This window comes from Herpailurus yagouaroundi, unplaced genomic scaffold, assembly GCF_014898765.1.
Source record: "Herpailurus yagouaroundi ecotype Mexico unplaced genomic scaffold, PumYag 160, whole genome shotgun sequence".
Taxonomy (NCBI): domain Eukaryota; kingdom Metazoa; phylum Chordata; class Mammalia; order Carnivora; family Felidae; genus Herpailurus; species Herpailurus yagouaroundi.
The window spans coordinates 36,951,043-36,965,670 of NW_024412401.1; the positions used below are offsets into that span (position 1 = coordinate 36,951,043).

At 41.6% G+C, this 14,628-nt stretch overlaps 1 protein-coding gene across 1 annotated transcript in view; it reads left to right on the plus strand.

Moving 5' to 3' along the window:
* The window catches only part of SLC31A1 (solute carrier family 31 member 1), a 41,991-nt gene that overhangs the window by 905 nt on the left and 26,458 nt on the right, over positions 1-14,628 (plus strand). The window lies entirely within an intron of this gene.

A 14,628-nucleotide genomic window follows, 5' to 3' on the forward strand; every position in this document is an offset into this window, starting at 1 on the left:
TGCACCTTTACGGAGTGCTCATTGCTGGACTGAGGCATACATCTTTAGAGAATTCCCCTCTCGATGCAAGTGAGGTGCAGAAGAGCTGGGATATTCTGGGGGTGAGTGTTGGAAAGGAGAAAACTTTAGAAGCGCAAAAATCCCAGTCCCAGTCTTGGTCTGGGTTTTGCTTCGTCTTCTTGCCACAGACCTAAGTCAACATCAGTTGTTGGGGACTTCTCTTTCTTCAGTTTCCACCTTCTCTGTATCTTATGTAAGTGTTTCTTTGACTAACCTGGTAGAGTTACTGAAACCATCTCTGGGTAGGCCTGATTTAGCCAAGGTGTAGATAAGCAGATAATGTAGCGTCCGTTTCTTAAACAGTTTTTTTAAGTTTATTCTGAGAGAGAGAGCGCAGGAGGGACAAAGAGAATCCCAAGCAGGCTCCACACTGTCAGCGCAAAGCCCAATGCAGGGCTGAAACTCAAGAACTGAGATATGACCTGGGCCAAAACCAACAGTCTAGACGCTTAACTGACTGAGCCACTCAGATGCCTCTGTAGCATAGCATCCATTTCCATAGATCTCTTTCACTCAGGGCTTCTCCCGAACAGTTTAGTATAACCGGTGTCCCTTACCTGAAAGTTTTAGTCTGTTAACATGATACTGAAGTGAAGTGATTGATAGTGATTCACCTCCTAGAGAACTTCCCACCTCTTGGTACTTCCCTGGTTCTGCTTTTTATTATAGTTTGTGTACTTGTACTAAAGTGTGAGCTCCTCAAGGGCAGGGACAGTTTTATTCATCTTGAGGTCACCTGTGCCACAGAGTACTGTACCCTCTTGGCAATAATGGTTTCTTATTCTTTGTTACAGTGAGTAATGGAATTCATCCTTGTTCCCATTCCTTAACTTATGCTCTTAGGATTTTTTGCACGTGGGACCCAGTGAGCCCAGCAATGACTCTTGCCTTCCAGAAAGATAGATATGTTGTACTAGCTATGAACAGTCAGGGTTGCTTCGTCTCTTTTGGTAATTGAAGATGATTTTACTATTGTTTAAAGCTCTAGGGGAGGGGAAAGAGGGAAATAGAACAGCTAGAAATATTATGTGTTACTAATTTTTGTTAGGATTCCTTTGTTAAACTGAGGGATGGGGCTGTGGTCTGCTTCCTGTGTTTATTTTAAAGATTAAGATGGTTAAAGCAGTGAAGGCTGACAGTGTGAAAACAATGATGCCACTGGAACCTAAGCACTAGAACTGGAACCCTTTGCCATAGCTCTGTTTAGAATATGAACTTGGCTATCTCTCAGGGAAAGAAAGAATGAAATGCATAAGTAATTTACATAGCTCTTTCTAATTCCTCTTCCTCATACTGATCATTGTCATTCCAGCACTGAAACATCAGAATAGTGTTTTATTTCTTTTTTAATGTTTATTTTTTTGAGAGAGAAAGAAAGATGGCTAGTGGGGGAGGGCAGAAGGAGAAGAATCCAGATATCAAGAGCCAGAAGCTCAAACCAACTGGGCCACCCAGGCACCCTTGAATAGTGCTTTTAAAAAATGCTAAAGGATTGGGACACCTGGGTGACTCAGTCGGTTGAGCAGCTGACTTCAGCTCAAGTCATGATCTCACTGTTTGTGAGTTTGAGCCCTGCATCCTGCTCACAGCCGTCTGAGGAGCCCACTTTGAATCCTCTGTCTCCCTCTCTATCTCTCTGCCCCTCCCCAACTCACACGCACTAGTTCTCCCTGTCTCTTAAAAATAAACATTTTTTTTTTAATGCTAAAGGATCATTTGAGTGCTTATCTTGAATTCTTGAGTTGGGAATGTTTTCATGCAGGGTATTTAAGTAGCCTTTTTAGATAGGCAGGAACATAAAATCTGGATCAACATTTTTGAGATACCACAAACATGCATGCCTAGGTCACCATTGTGGGAACACAGCTGCTAGTTCTGATCAGCAGTATGAGAAAGGGGAAGATAATGGTAAGGCGTCCTCAGTAAGATTGGGTACACTAAAAAGCCACTGTCTTCCTGAACTGGAATATTGGACCAGGAATCAAGAAACCTGAATTCCCATCCCAGCCCTTCTAACTCACTCTGAGCTTGGGCCAGACTCCCTAAACACTTTGGGAGTGAATTAGACCCAGACATCTATTAAGTACTGTTGAGGATGCAGAGGTAAGTAAAGCACAACCCTCATCTCAAGTGTGAATTAAGCATTTTTGTTTGTTTTAAGTACACAGTTTTTAGGTGTATTTATAAAATGGATTGACCCCTGAAGATTAGCTAGGAAGTGGCAATTTTAACAATTCCTTTCAAATTCTCAGTAATTTTGCCATAGAGATGGTAATTCTTGTATATAAGCACACCCATACTAGTCTACTAGTGAAAGCATTGTAAATATTAAACTATAAAAACTATTAATGTTTAAAGTTATAACCAGGTTAGATCATAGGTACGGTGATAGTGATATGAATTGAATGTAAGTTTGGGGGAGTTGGTATAGTGTTCTTTCTGTTCAGTCACTGAAAACAGAAGAATGTCAGAACCCAATTCAAGAAATATCTGAAAACCTTCTATGTGTAAGGCCCTGTGCTGGGTATTGGCAAGGAATAGGAAAACGAGTAAGTCATTGCCCTCAAAGTGCTTATGGTTGAATAGCGGGGATAATTGAAGTATACAAATAATTTAGAAGACACAGCAAAGTAAGTCCCATAAGTAGAAATTAATTATTGTGGGATTTCAAAGGAAGAAGAGATCATATCTGGATTGGTGGAGTTTGTGGGTCTAGATAATGGCCTTTGAAGATGACTGGGGTGGTTCCTAGTGAAATGAGGAAGTAAGGTTTTCCAGGTTGAGGGGGTGGCTTTGGCAAAAGCAAAAAGGCAGGAAAGAAGGCACGAATTTCTTTTTCTTTTTCTTTCTTTCTTGTTCTTTCTTTCTTTCCTTTTTAAAAAATTTTTTTTCATGTTTATTTATTTATTTTGAGAGACTGAGCATAAGCAGGGAAGGGGCAGAGAGAGAGAGTCCCAAGCTCTGTCACTGCAGGCTCCATCTCGAACCTAGAAGTCACAAATTTCTTATGGGACAAGAGTTGCCCTTTTATCTGACGCAGTTAGGGCCAATAGTTGGCCAACAACAAAAATAAGTTAAAACAAGGAATCATTCAGATATTAGTTACACACAGATCTTAAACATTTAATTTTAACTTAAAGCATAAACATCTTTTTGCCATTCTTTAAAATAAGCTGTTTCCGGGCTGACAATGTGTTACCTGCTTGGGATTCTCTCTGCCCCTCCTGTGCACACCTGCTTGTACATGCCCTCTCTTTCTCTCAAAATAAGTAAGTAAATAAAAAAGAATAAGGCTTTTCTTGGGACACCTGGATGGCTCAGCCCATAGAGCACCCAACTCTTGATCTCAGGATCACGAGTTCAAGCCCCTCATTGTACGTGGACCCTACTTAAGAAAACAATAACAACAGAAACATTTAATAGTTTTCGTAAAATAAGCCTTTTCTTAGGGTGTGGGTCCCAGAGATCTGCAAACTACTGCATGGCGGCCAAATCTTGTCCTAGCCCTCTGTTTCTGTAAATAGTTTCATTGGAACACAGCCATGCTTATTTATTGCCATATTATCTATGGCTACTTTGACTTACAAAGTACAGTTGTCTGTATCTGTGTGACTCATCTTTATCTAGTCTTTGAAAAGCTTTCAACTTGGTTTTCGTAGAAGTAACTACCAGAGAGTCTATGTAGTATAGTAGCTAAACTCTAATGTTTGGAGCCAGATTGTTTCGCCATTTATTAGTTATGCAGTCCTTGAGCAAGTTGCTTGGTTTTCTCCTTTGGAAAAAAGGGACAGTGACAGTATCCAGTCTCTAGGGATCTTGTGAAGATTGTATGAGTCAATTCATGTGGAGCACTTAGAACAGCATCTGGTAGGTAGTAAGAAAATATTAGCTGCTGCTGTTGTTTTTCCTCTTCTCACTTACATTTAATTGCTTTACATAATACTTTATTAAATTATATTCTTATAACAGTAAATACAATTGGCATAAGTTGATTTCTTTTTTTTTATTAATGTTTATTTATTTTTGGAGAGAGAGTATGCTCACATGCCAGTGGCGGAGGGACAGAGAGAGGGAGACAGAGAATCTGAAGCAGGCTCGAGTCTCTGAGCTGTCGTCAGTGCAGAGCCCGAGACAGCCGGATGCAGGCTCCAACCCACCCACTGTGAGATCATGACCAGAGCTGAAGCCGGATGCTTAACTGAACTACCCAAGGCCCCCAGTTGATTCATTAAGAAACATACCTGACACTCTTGATAAGCACACAAATTCCCTAAGGGAATCCCATGATATTAGAAAATAGCCAAGGGGCACATGGGTGGCTCAGTTAAGCATCTGACTTCAGCTCAGGTCATGATCTGGTGGTTCGTGAGTTCGAGCCCTACGTTAAGCTCTGTGCTGACAGCCCAGAGCCTGGAGCCCGGTTAGGATTCCATGTCTCCCTCTCTCTCTCCCCCTCCCCCGCTCATGCTCTCTCTCTCCTCTCTCTCTCCTTCGAAAATAAATAAACATTAAAAAATTCGGGGCGCCTGGGTGGCGCAGTCGGTTAAGCGTCCGACTTCAGCCAGGTCACGATCTCGCGGTCCGTGAGTTCGAGCCCCGCGTCGGGCTCTGGGCTGATGGCTCAGAGCCTGGAGCCTGTTTCCGATTCTGTGTCTTCCTCTCTCTCTGCCCCTCCCCCGTTCATGCTCTGTCTCTCTCTGTCCCAAAAATAAATAAACGTTGAAAAAAAAAAATTAAAAAAAAAAAATTTAAAAAAAAAAAAAAGAAAGAAGAAAATGGCCTGGTTACTGTGTTATTTAAATTGGTTAAGAGAATTCTGTGAGGATGGTTTGCTAAGAGTATAAGACAGCAGGAGCGCCTGGGTGGCTCAATCGGTTGAGTGTCCGACTTCGGCTCAGGTCATGATCTCACGGTATGTGTGTTCGAACCCCACGTCGGGCTCTGTGCTGATAGCTCAGAGCCTGGAGCCTGCTTCACATTCTGTGTCTCCCTCTCTCTCTGCCCCTCCCCCACTCACATTCTGTCTCTCTCTTCTTCAAAAATAAACATTAAAAAAAAATTTTTTTTTAAATTTTTTTTTTCAACGTTTATTTATTTTTGGGACAGAGAGAGACAGAGCATGAACGAGGGAGGGGCAGAGAGAGAGGGAGACACAGAATCGGAAACAGGCTCCAGGCTCTGAGCCATCAGCCCAGAGCCCGACGCGGGGCTCGAACTCACGGACCGCGAGATGGTGACCTGGCTGAAGTCGGACGCTTAACCGACTGCGCCACCCAGGCGCCCCAAACATTAAAAAATTTTTAAAAAATACTGTAGGACAGCAGAACACATCAGGAAGTAGTGGATTAAGATTGAAAAGGAGAGCAGGGCCATATTTGTTTAATACTTTGAAGGCCAAGGGGTTAAGTTTGTATTTAGCCGTGTGGGAAATGGGATTATTTATCCTACATGACATGAGTTATATGAAAAAATTCAAGTGGTTTAAGAGTATATGATGTAAAAAGTAAAATTCTCTCTAGCTGTGCCCCATGTGAGTATCCACTTCATTTTTCTAACAGTCCTGGAACGTGGAGTTGACCCGAGGACTGAATGAGATAAGGCATGGTAAACACTACTTGGGGCGTGGGTATTAGCTGTTAAAATCCTCAGCCCAGTTTTTCTTCAGATTATAATCTCAGTTTTGAATGAGAAAAATAAAGGTTCTAGACTGTAAATAAAACTAAATGCTCTAAAGGGAACAATTTTGCCACACTCCTAGGAGTCTCTGAACCTTGTTCTTTGCCTCTCCTGGTTCTGGTTTGGCTCTGCTGTTGATTCCTTTTTGAAGTGCTACAAAACAGAAGAAGATGGCATAATTATCACTGGAAAAGCAAGTGTTTACAATGGCAAGATGACTTGAACTAGTGGAAGATGTCAGATAAATCAGTGACCAGGCATCCCCCAGATAACTGCCATTTAAGGTTGGCAAGCCAGGCACGATTGGGGGATGGGGAGGGAGAAGGGAGGGCAGGTTGATGATGCTGGCACTCCCACAGGCAGCTTTTAGCATAATAAAGCCACTTTAAAAATCAGAAGTTTTTTGTAGATCATGACTAAGTATGAGAAGTCATCAAAAGTGTGATACTTAATACTTTAAAATGAGCCTTTTATGCCAAAAGAAATCTTACAGTAAGGACTGGGAAGGAAATGCTTTTGAAGCTCCATTGCTTTGAGTGATATCATTTCAGATTTAGGTGACCTTCCCAAGCAGAGGAGGGGCCCATCCTTAGGAATGCAAAGCCCTGCAGAGAAGGAAACCTTTGAGAAGGGTCCACCCTACCTCTTTTCCTTTTACACAAAGGCCCTAGGCTTCTGTACACAACCTGCTTTTGTAGGCTGAGGACATTATGCAATACAGTATACTGAGATGGAAACCTGCATTCCAGAAGTAAATGGATAACTGGTTTGGAGGGAATCTCTATGGAGAGCAGAACTCTAGCGACCAGTGACACGTTAAAGGACCTTTTTTTGTTAGTCAGGTTGAGTCTTTTCTCTAAATAGGTAGCAGAGGTGCTGTGAAAAATGTGCTGTTTACACAATTTTGAAGCAGTTTAAGAGCACCTGGAACTTAGTCTTTTGGTTTACAAAATAAAAGGCAAAGGAATGCTAAGTATACCCCCACCCCCACCCTGTTCCTCTCTCCTTTTTTTTTCCTCCTACCTTTTCTGATGGCTTTTTATCAGCTCCCACACAGCCCTCTGCATGATCTATATCTTAGTACATCTTCTACTGTTTTTTATTGTTTGTATGTATTTCTTCTCCAACAGACTGGACTTCTTGAGGATAAGAGTTCACCACAGTACCATCACTCAATAGGTACACAATATACTTAATGAATGAATGAATGAATGAATGAGTGAGTTCCTCAGGGTCACACATATAGTAAGTCCCAAGAGCCAGATCTAGAACCCAGGTCTTCTGATTCCTAGCCCAGTACTTTTTCTACCACACCATGCAACCTCAATCTGAGGTAATAAACAACTTTTCTCTTTCTGGTTTACATTCTCTCAGTGCATTTTCATTAAATCATCCTTTATTAATTAAAGGGAGGGAGGAGTAAAGTAGTAGCAGTTAAAATGCTTTCTAGTTTCTGCTTCACACCAAATTTATTCCCAATATTCTTCAGAGGCAAACCAAAAACATGATCTAGATGATTAAAATCCTTTGTAATATAACCAAAGGAAAATTTAGGGGTGCCCGTCTGGCTCAGTCAGTAGAACATAGGACTCTTGATCTCAGGGTCATGAGTTCAAGCCCCACATTGGGCGGGAAGCCTACTTAAAAAGATAAAAAGGAAAATTTAAGCAAGGGGGACCTTTGCCTTTGATTATAACAGGAAGGCAGTTAAAGCAATGCTTTGCCAATGTATGTTTATCTGACTAGCTTGTGTTCTTTTTTATCTTATTTTATTTTTTTAAGATTATTTACTTTGAGAGAGAGAGAGAGAGAGAGAGAGAGTCTTCAAGTAGGGGAGGTACAGAGAGAAAGGGAGAGAGAATCCCAAGCAAGCTGCATGCTCAGTGCTGAGCCCAATGCAGGGTTCAGTCCCACCACCGGGAGATCATGACCTGAGCCGATATCAAGAGTCAGATCCTCAACCCACTGAGCCACCAGTTACAACCTAGCTTGTGTTCTTTAAATCAAACTGTAAGGGACTGTATACATTTTTCTTAATGTTTATTTATTTTTGAGAGAGAGAGAGAATGTAAGCAGAGGAGGGGCAGAGAGAGGGGGACAGAGGATCTGAAGCGCGGGCTCTGCACTGATAGCAGTGAGCCCAATGTGGGGCTTGACCTCACGAACCATAAGATCGTGACCTGAGCCAAAGTTGGGTGCTCAACCGACTGAGCCACCCAGGTGCCCCAAGAGGCTATATACTTTAAGTGACGTGGAAGTGAGCCGTATGTGTGATTTGGACATCTCCTTTCAGAGTTTTTGTCATCTAATGAGTAAGCAAGCTATTACTAATAGGATTTCATCCTTACTATAACTTAGAATTAAAAGTATTTTGACATATTTTATTTGATCCTCCCAACCCTATGAGTTGATGGAGTGTAGGTATTTTTATATCCATTTTGAAATAAACTAGTATTTGTTGGCTTGAGTGATTTGCTTAATGTCATGTGGCTAACATATGGCGCATGTGTCTGTAGCCCGGGGCCACTTGTGTCTAGTCCAGTGTTTTTGCTCCTTTTTTTTTTTTTTTTTTTAATTTAAAAAAAAAATTTTTTTTCAACATTTATTTATTTTTGGGACAGAGAGAGACAGAGCATGAGCGGGGGAGGGGCAGAGAGAGAGGGAGACACAGAATCGGAAACAGGCTCCAGGCTCTGAGCCATCAGCCCAGAGCCCGACGCGGGGCTCGAACTCACGGACCGCGAGATCGTGACCTGGCTGAAGTCGGACGCTCAACCGACTGAGCCACCCAGGCGCCCCTGTTTTTGCTACTTTTACCACACTCTCTGTAAAACACTGTAATCTATGTAAATCATACTAAAGCACTTGTGGTCAGCACATTGGGAATGTGTCAAGACTACACAAGGATCCAGTAAGAGGAGTATGAAAGGGTGCATCTTGTGCTTGCTGGATTTCAGGATATGGCTTAGCCAACAACAAAGGGTATCTGAGAAATGGAGTATAGTAGCTGGGAGATCCACTCCCCATTGGACTTAGGCCCTTGTATCATTGCATAACTAAAAGACCTTTTCAGTTTGTTTGCTTGACATATCAAATTTAAGTTGTCCTATTCAGACCAGGTAAATAAAAGCTTCGCCAAAGGCCTTTGTGAAGAATGTTGTACACTTGATCTTCTATGTACGGAAAGGTGAGAGTGGGCCATAGAAACAGGAGCTTCTATGTTATTTGTCACTAAAGCAGGATATGTAAAGCTCAGAAATCCCTCCTGCTTAGCTGCTTCCCATCTGAAGAACCATCTGAAGAAATGAGAGGGTCGGGGTAAGTGGTTAGACCGCTGTTACAGAAGCCTTATGTGAGAAGTAAGTATTACAGATTCAGTTGAATAAAGAGTATATTAGCGTTATTGTTTACTAACGTGGGCCTCTGTTTCTCCATCTGTAAAATAAGGGAGTTGGACTTGATAATTTTTTAATAGGAAATATATTCACATGGTTGACAATTCAAAATGTATAAAAGGATATTAGTGAAAAACGCTCCTTCTACTCTTTACCCACATCTGACCAGTTCCCCTCCTAGGGACCTAGTTACCACTTTCTTGTACCCTGATAGTATAGATGTTTACAAATAATATGTATATACTTTTTAAGTTTATTTATTTATTTTGAGAGAAAGAGCAGGGGTGGGGGAGGGTCAGAGAGAGAGAGGAAGAGAGAATCCCAAGCAGGCATCCCCCTGTCAGTGTAAAACCCAAGGTGGGGCTCCATCTCACAAACCATGAGATCATGACCTGAGCCAAAACCAAGAGTCAGACACTTAACTGACTGAGCCACCCAGGCACACCAAGAGCTTCCTCATTGTTTATGGCTGCAAAGTATTCATTCTATGGAAATATGATTATTTAATCGGTACTCAATCAATGAACATTTATGTTGTATTTTTTTTTTAATTTTTTTTAATGTTTTATGTTAGAGAAAAAGAGACAGAGAGCGAGCAGGGGAGGGGAACAGAGATGGAGACATAATCTGAAGCTGGCTCCAGGCTCAGAGCTGTTGTTGGCACACATCCTGAAGGGGGTTTCAAACTCACAAACAATGAGATCACGACCTGAGCGGAAATCAGACTCTTAACTGACCGAGCCACCCTGGCGCCCCTATTTACATTGTATTTTCAATATTTTGCTATCACAGTCTCTGACAGATAACTTTGTTCCTATAACAGTTGACATGTTTCAATGTATCTTTAGGATATATACAGCTGACCCTTGAACATGGTAGGTTTGAACTATATGAGTCCACTTACAGGTGGATTTTTTATAGTACTGATCTGTAAATGTATTTTCCCTTCCTTATGATTTTCTTAATAAAACTTTGTTTTCTCTAGTTTACTTTATTGTAAGGATACAGCACATAATATACATAAGATATAAAACTTATTAATGGACTATGTTATCAGTAAGGTTTCGGTCAACAGTAGGCTATTAGTAGTTAAGTTTGGGGGGCATCAAAAGTTATACACAGATTTTCACCTGCTTGTGGGTCGACGCCCCAACCCCTGTGTTCTTCAAGGGTCAACTTGAAGTGCTGGCTCAAAGGGTATGTACATCAGACTGATAATTAAACACTCTCCTAGTTCTGGTATTCTATGAGATTTTAATTGAAAATGAACAGTAAAAGAGATGAGAAGGTATCGTTTTCTTGGAACATCTTAATTTTTTTTTTTTTAATGTTTATTTTTGAGAGAGAGTGCGAGCAGGAGGGGGGCAGGGAGAGGAGACACAGAATCTGAAGCAGGCTCCAGGCTCTGAGCTGTGAGCACAGACCCCAATGTGGGGCTTGAACTCACGAGCCATGAGATCACGACTGGAGCCAAAGTCAGACGCTTAACCAACTGAGCCACCCAAGCGCCCAGACATCTTAATTTTTAATCTCTTTTTATTCAGAGACTACATCTCAAGTAAAGGCCAAGTATGCAACGTTACCAAAATGATGTTGAATTGCAAACTTGACAAAAGTCACCTACTACATTACAATCCTATAGATTTCTCTAGTGCTGTTCAGTGTGCTATTACTCAGAAGTTAATTTGTAAGGTCAATGTTATAAACTCAGGACAAAAGAGAACTATTGCCTAACTACTTTTACCAGTACTTACGATGGGGTTTTGGAGTTGGTGGGGTTTTGGACCTACCATCCAAGAAAGAATTCTGGGGACCTCTTTGGTGCAAAAAAGGTGATTTTATTAAAACACTTAGGGGCGCCTGGGTGGCTCAGTCCGTTAAGCGTCCAACTTCAGCTCAAGTCATGATCTCGCAGTCCCTGAGTTACAGCCCTGGGTGGGGCCCTGTGCTGACGGCTCAGAGCCTGGAGTCTGCTTAGGATTCTGTCTCTCTGTCTCTCTGCCCCTCCCCCCGCTTATGCTCTGTCTCTCTCACTCACAAAAATAAATAAATGTTTAAAAAAATTTTTTTAAAAACCCAAAACACCGGGACAGGACCCCTGGGAAGAAAGAGCTGCTGGGGTTGTGAGGAGTGACTGGTTATATACTATGGAGTTGGAGGAGGTAAAGGCCAAAGGGAGGTCTCCAGAAGGGCTTTTTTTTTCCCCCCAGAAGGAGTTTCATATGCTAAACAGGACTCAAAGAAGCCAGAGGCCTTACTATTATCAAGCTGAGGTTGTTCTTCCTCTAGTAAGGCATTAACAATATGACTGTAGGGGGTTCCTGGAGAAATGTTATACTCTGTGTTTACCCCAAGTATTTGTCAATGGACTGCAGGTTATAAGGAAATTTAATTTTATCTGCCATTTCCTTCTTGGCTTTGTTCCCTTCATCACTATAGAGGGGAGGGTGATATTAAGGAATCTAGGAAACTGAGTCTATAGGTTTCTGGAGATTAGGCTATTGATAAGATTGCCTTTTCTTTGTAATTTACTAAGATATTTGTAAACTGAAGGATACCCCTGTCCTGCATGACTGTGATCTCTATCGGTTAGCCATTTGTTTTCTTTCCTTCCCTTTGTTCTTGGGCAGCCAGGGGTGCCTGAGGAGTGTCCTATATATCCCACGTGGGGTGGGAGTGGGACGGTTGTTAAGCTTGTGCTTTACCCTCAGCTGACCTTATGCTCCCTCATCACCTCATAGAGGATTCAGAAGATTAGCTGTTTATGACAGTCTATGTAGGGAATGAAAGTAGAAAGATAAAGGAGAGCCTAAATGAGATCTGTCTGTTGGTGTGTGTTTTTCACCGGCTTCCCAGGTTTTTGACGATTGTGGAATGTGATAATTTTGTGAAATAGGTGATAATGTAGGGGCACAAAGCAGATCGAAATTCTGTCATCCCCTCATACTTCTTGACTGGACCTACTAACCTTCCCTCCATTTCTCACCTCCATCTCATTCTCTTATTCTAGGTGTCCTAAGCCATTTGTGAAATTTGTTCTGTAGGTAGTAGGTTTCAATTAGAGCCTCCATGGGCGTCATCACAACATTCTCTAAAGCCCCTGGGGCAGAGGGTACTTAATACTAATTGAATGTTGAACTGAGTTGAGTAGATGTCTGAGTGATCCAGCCTCTATCCCGCTACCCTCTCAAGGTGCCTTATCTCTCCTTCCCTCCCCCACCCCCATATATGACACACCTTCCAACCGACCCCTGAGCACACCTATTATGATTCAGGAAGGAACAAGAGGTCGAGTAAATTGTCTTGAAGAAGGGTGTATGTGTGGGTGGGTGTGTGTTTGGGTAAATCTACACACACATTCCTTCTGGCTCCCACAGCCATTCTTTGTACTGTGGTTAAAAATGTGGACCTTATTTACTTAGCTACACACTAGTGGCAGCTGTGAAGTTAGACACACTTTAGCAATGACCTAGGAGGTTCATCTCAAAATAAACATGTATCTTTTTATTCCCACAAGTCTCATGTGTATGAAATCATAAAAATAAAAGGGAATATTAGATACATATAAACTCTGGCTTATAAATGCAGTCATATGTTTAGAAGAGGCAATTGGATTAGTGTTGGCTTCTCTGATTTTTTAGAAAAAATTTTTTAATGTTTATTTATTTTTGGAGAGCTAGCATGAGCGGGGGAAGGGGCAGAGAGAGGGAGAAACAATCTGAAGCAAGCTCCAGACTCAGTTGTCAATATAGAGCCTGATGTGGGGCTCAAACTGCCAAACCGTGAGATCATGACCTGAGCCGAAGTTGGACACTTAACCAACTGAGCCACCTAGGTGCCCCTTTTTAAAATTTTTTGATGTTTATTGTTTTTGAGAGAGAGAGAGAGAGAGAGAGAGAGAGAGAGAGAAAATGAGCGGGGGAGGGGCAGAGAGAGAGGGAGACACAGAATCTGAAGAGGCTCCAGGCTCCCAGCTGTCAGCACAGAGCCCGATCTCAAACTTATGAACCGCGAGATCATTACCTGAGCCAAGATTGGACGCTCAACCAACTGAGCCACCCAGGTGCCCTTTGACCATTCTGATTTTAGAATAAAGAAACTTGTCTATGAACCATGCTTTAAACACTTAAAGACTCTGTGGGATAGGAGATAGCTCAGCCCTCTTGTACACTATACCTCCTAAAGTTACAGATGAGAGGATGATAGGGCCGAACACACAGCATACCCAGGTAGGTCCCATCTTTTCAAATATAAGCTTTCCTAAATGTCAGGCTCCCAGGGAAATTACTGCTGGGTAGCTCAAGCTAGATGCCTCACTAGGCTTCTTTCTGCCTGTTATTTGGACAGCTTGTTAAAGGGCCATTAGCTACATGAAAAGAGTTTACTTTATTATGGTTTCAGAAATACCACAAGGTGTATGGTGCTATGTTATAGCTTAGAATTAAGGGGTAGTATTACTACCCTTTCCCTATTCTTAAATTAGAATGTAAAAAAGATGAGATGGGTAAAAATATAATGTATCCTATTTCCATTTCAAGATGGCATTTTGAGCACATTTCTTTTCCTTCCCAGAATCTGAGTGAAATGACTATAGAAATATAAACAGTTTTCTGGGGTACCTGGGTGGCTCAGTCGGTTAAGCGTCCAACTTTGGCTCGGGTCATGATCTTGCGGTCTGTGGGTTTGAGCCCCGCATCAGGCTCTGTGCTAACAGCTCAGAGCCTAGAGCCTGCTTCAGTTTCTGTGTCTCCCTCTCTCTCTCTGCCCCTCCCCCACTCACATTCCCTCAGGTTCTCTCTCAGAAAGAATATTTTAAAAAATTTTTTTTAAAAACCCATTTTTTAAAGTGTGATATTTGTGATTTATGATAAGACATATATGGTCTGCATCCCATTTCTGGCACAGAACTCCTAAAATCCTTGAGATTTCCTAAGTGATGAGAGCTGTAAGTGCCCTGTGTTATGTTATAATGAGGTAACTTCTTTTTTAGCAGTCTATAATTTAGTAGGAAATCAAGAACATGAACTTGAGTCACTTAACCTTCTAAGTAAAGTTCATGTTCTTAAAAAATGAATAAGACACTCTGGAGAAATGCAAACACAAACTGGACACTTGAGGAATAAAGAATTGTTAATTTTTCAGGTGAGTTAATTGTATTTTCTCTTGTTTTTTCTAAGGTCCCCCTCTTTTAGAGATGTGGAAATGCATACGAATAAAATATCATAATAGTCAAGATTTGCATCAAAATTATGTGGGCCATGGGAATGAATGGGGTATAGATGAGAGACCAGGCTGGCCTTGAGTTGCTAAGTGTAGAAGTTGGGCATTGGGTACATAGGAGTTAATTATACCATTCAGTCTAATGTGCAGATAATTGAAAACGTTTATAATAAATTATTATACTTTATTGAGTTTTTCTTTGATTGTGAAATCAAAACACTAAATATTCCTGGAGCTTCAAGGACCCACCACACACCATATTACCCTCTCTCTACCT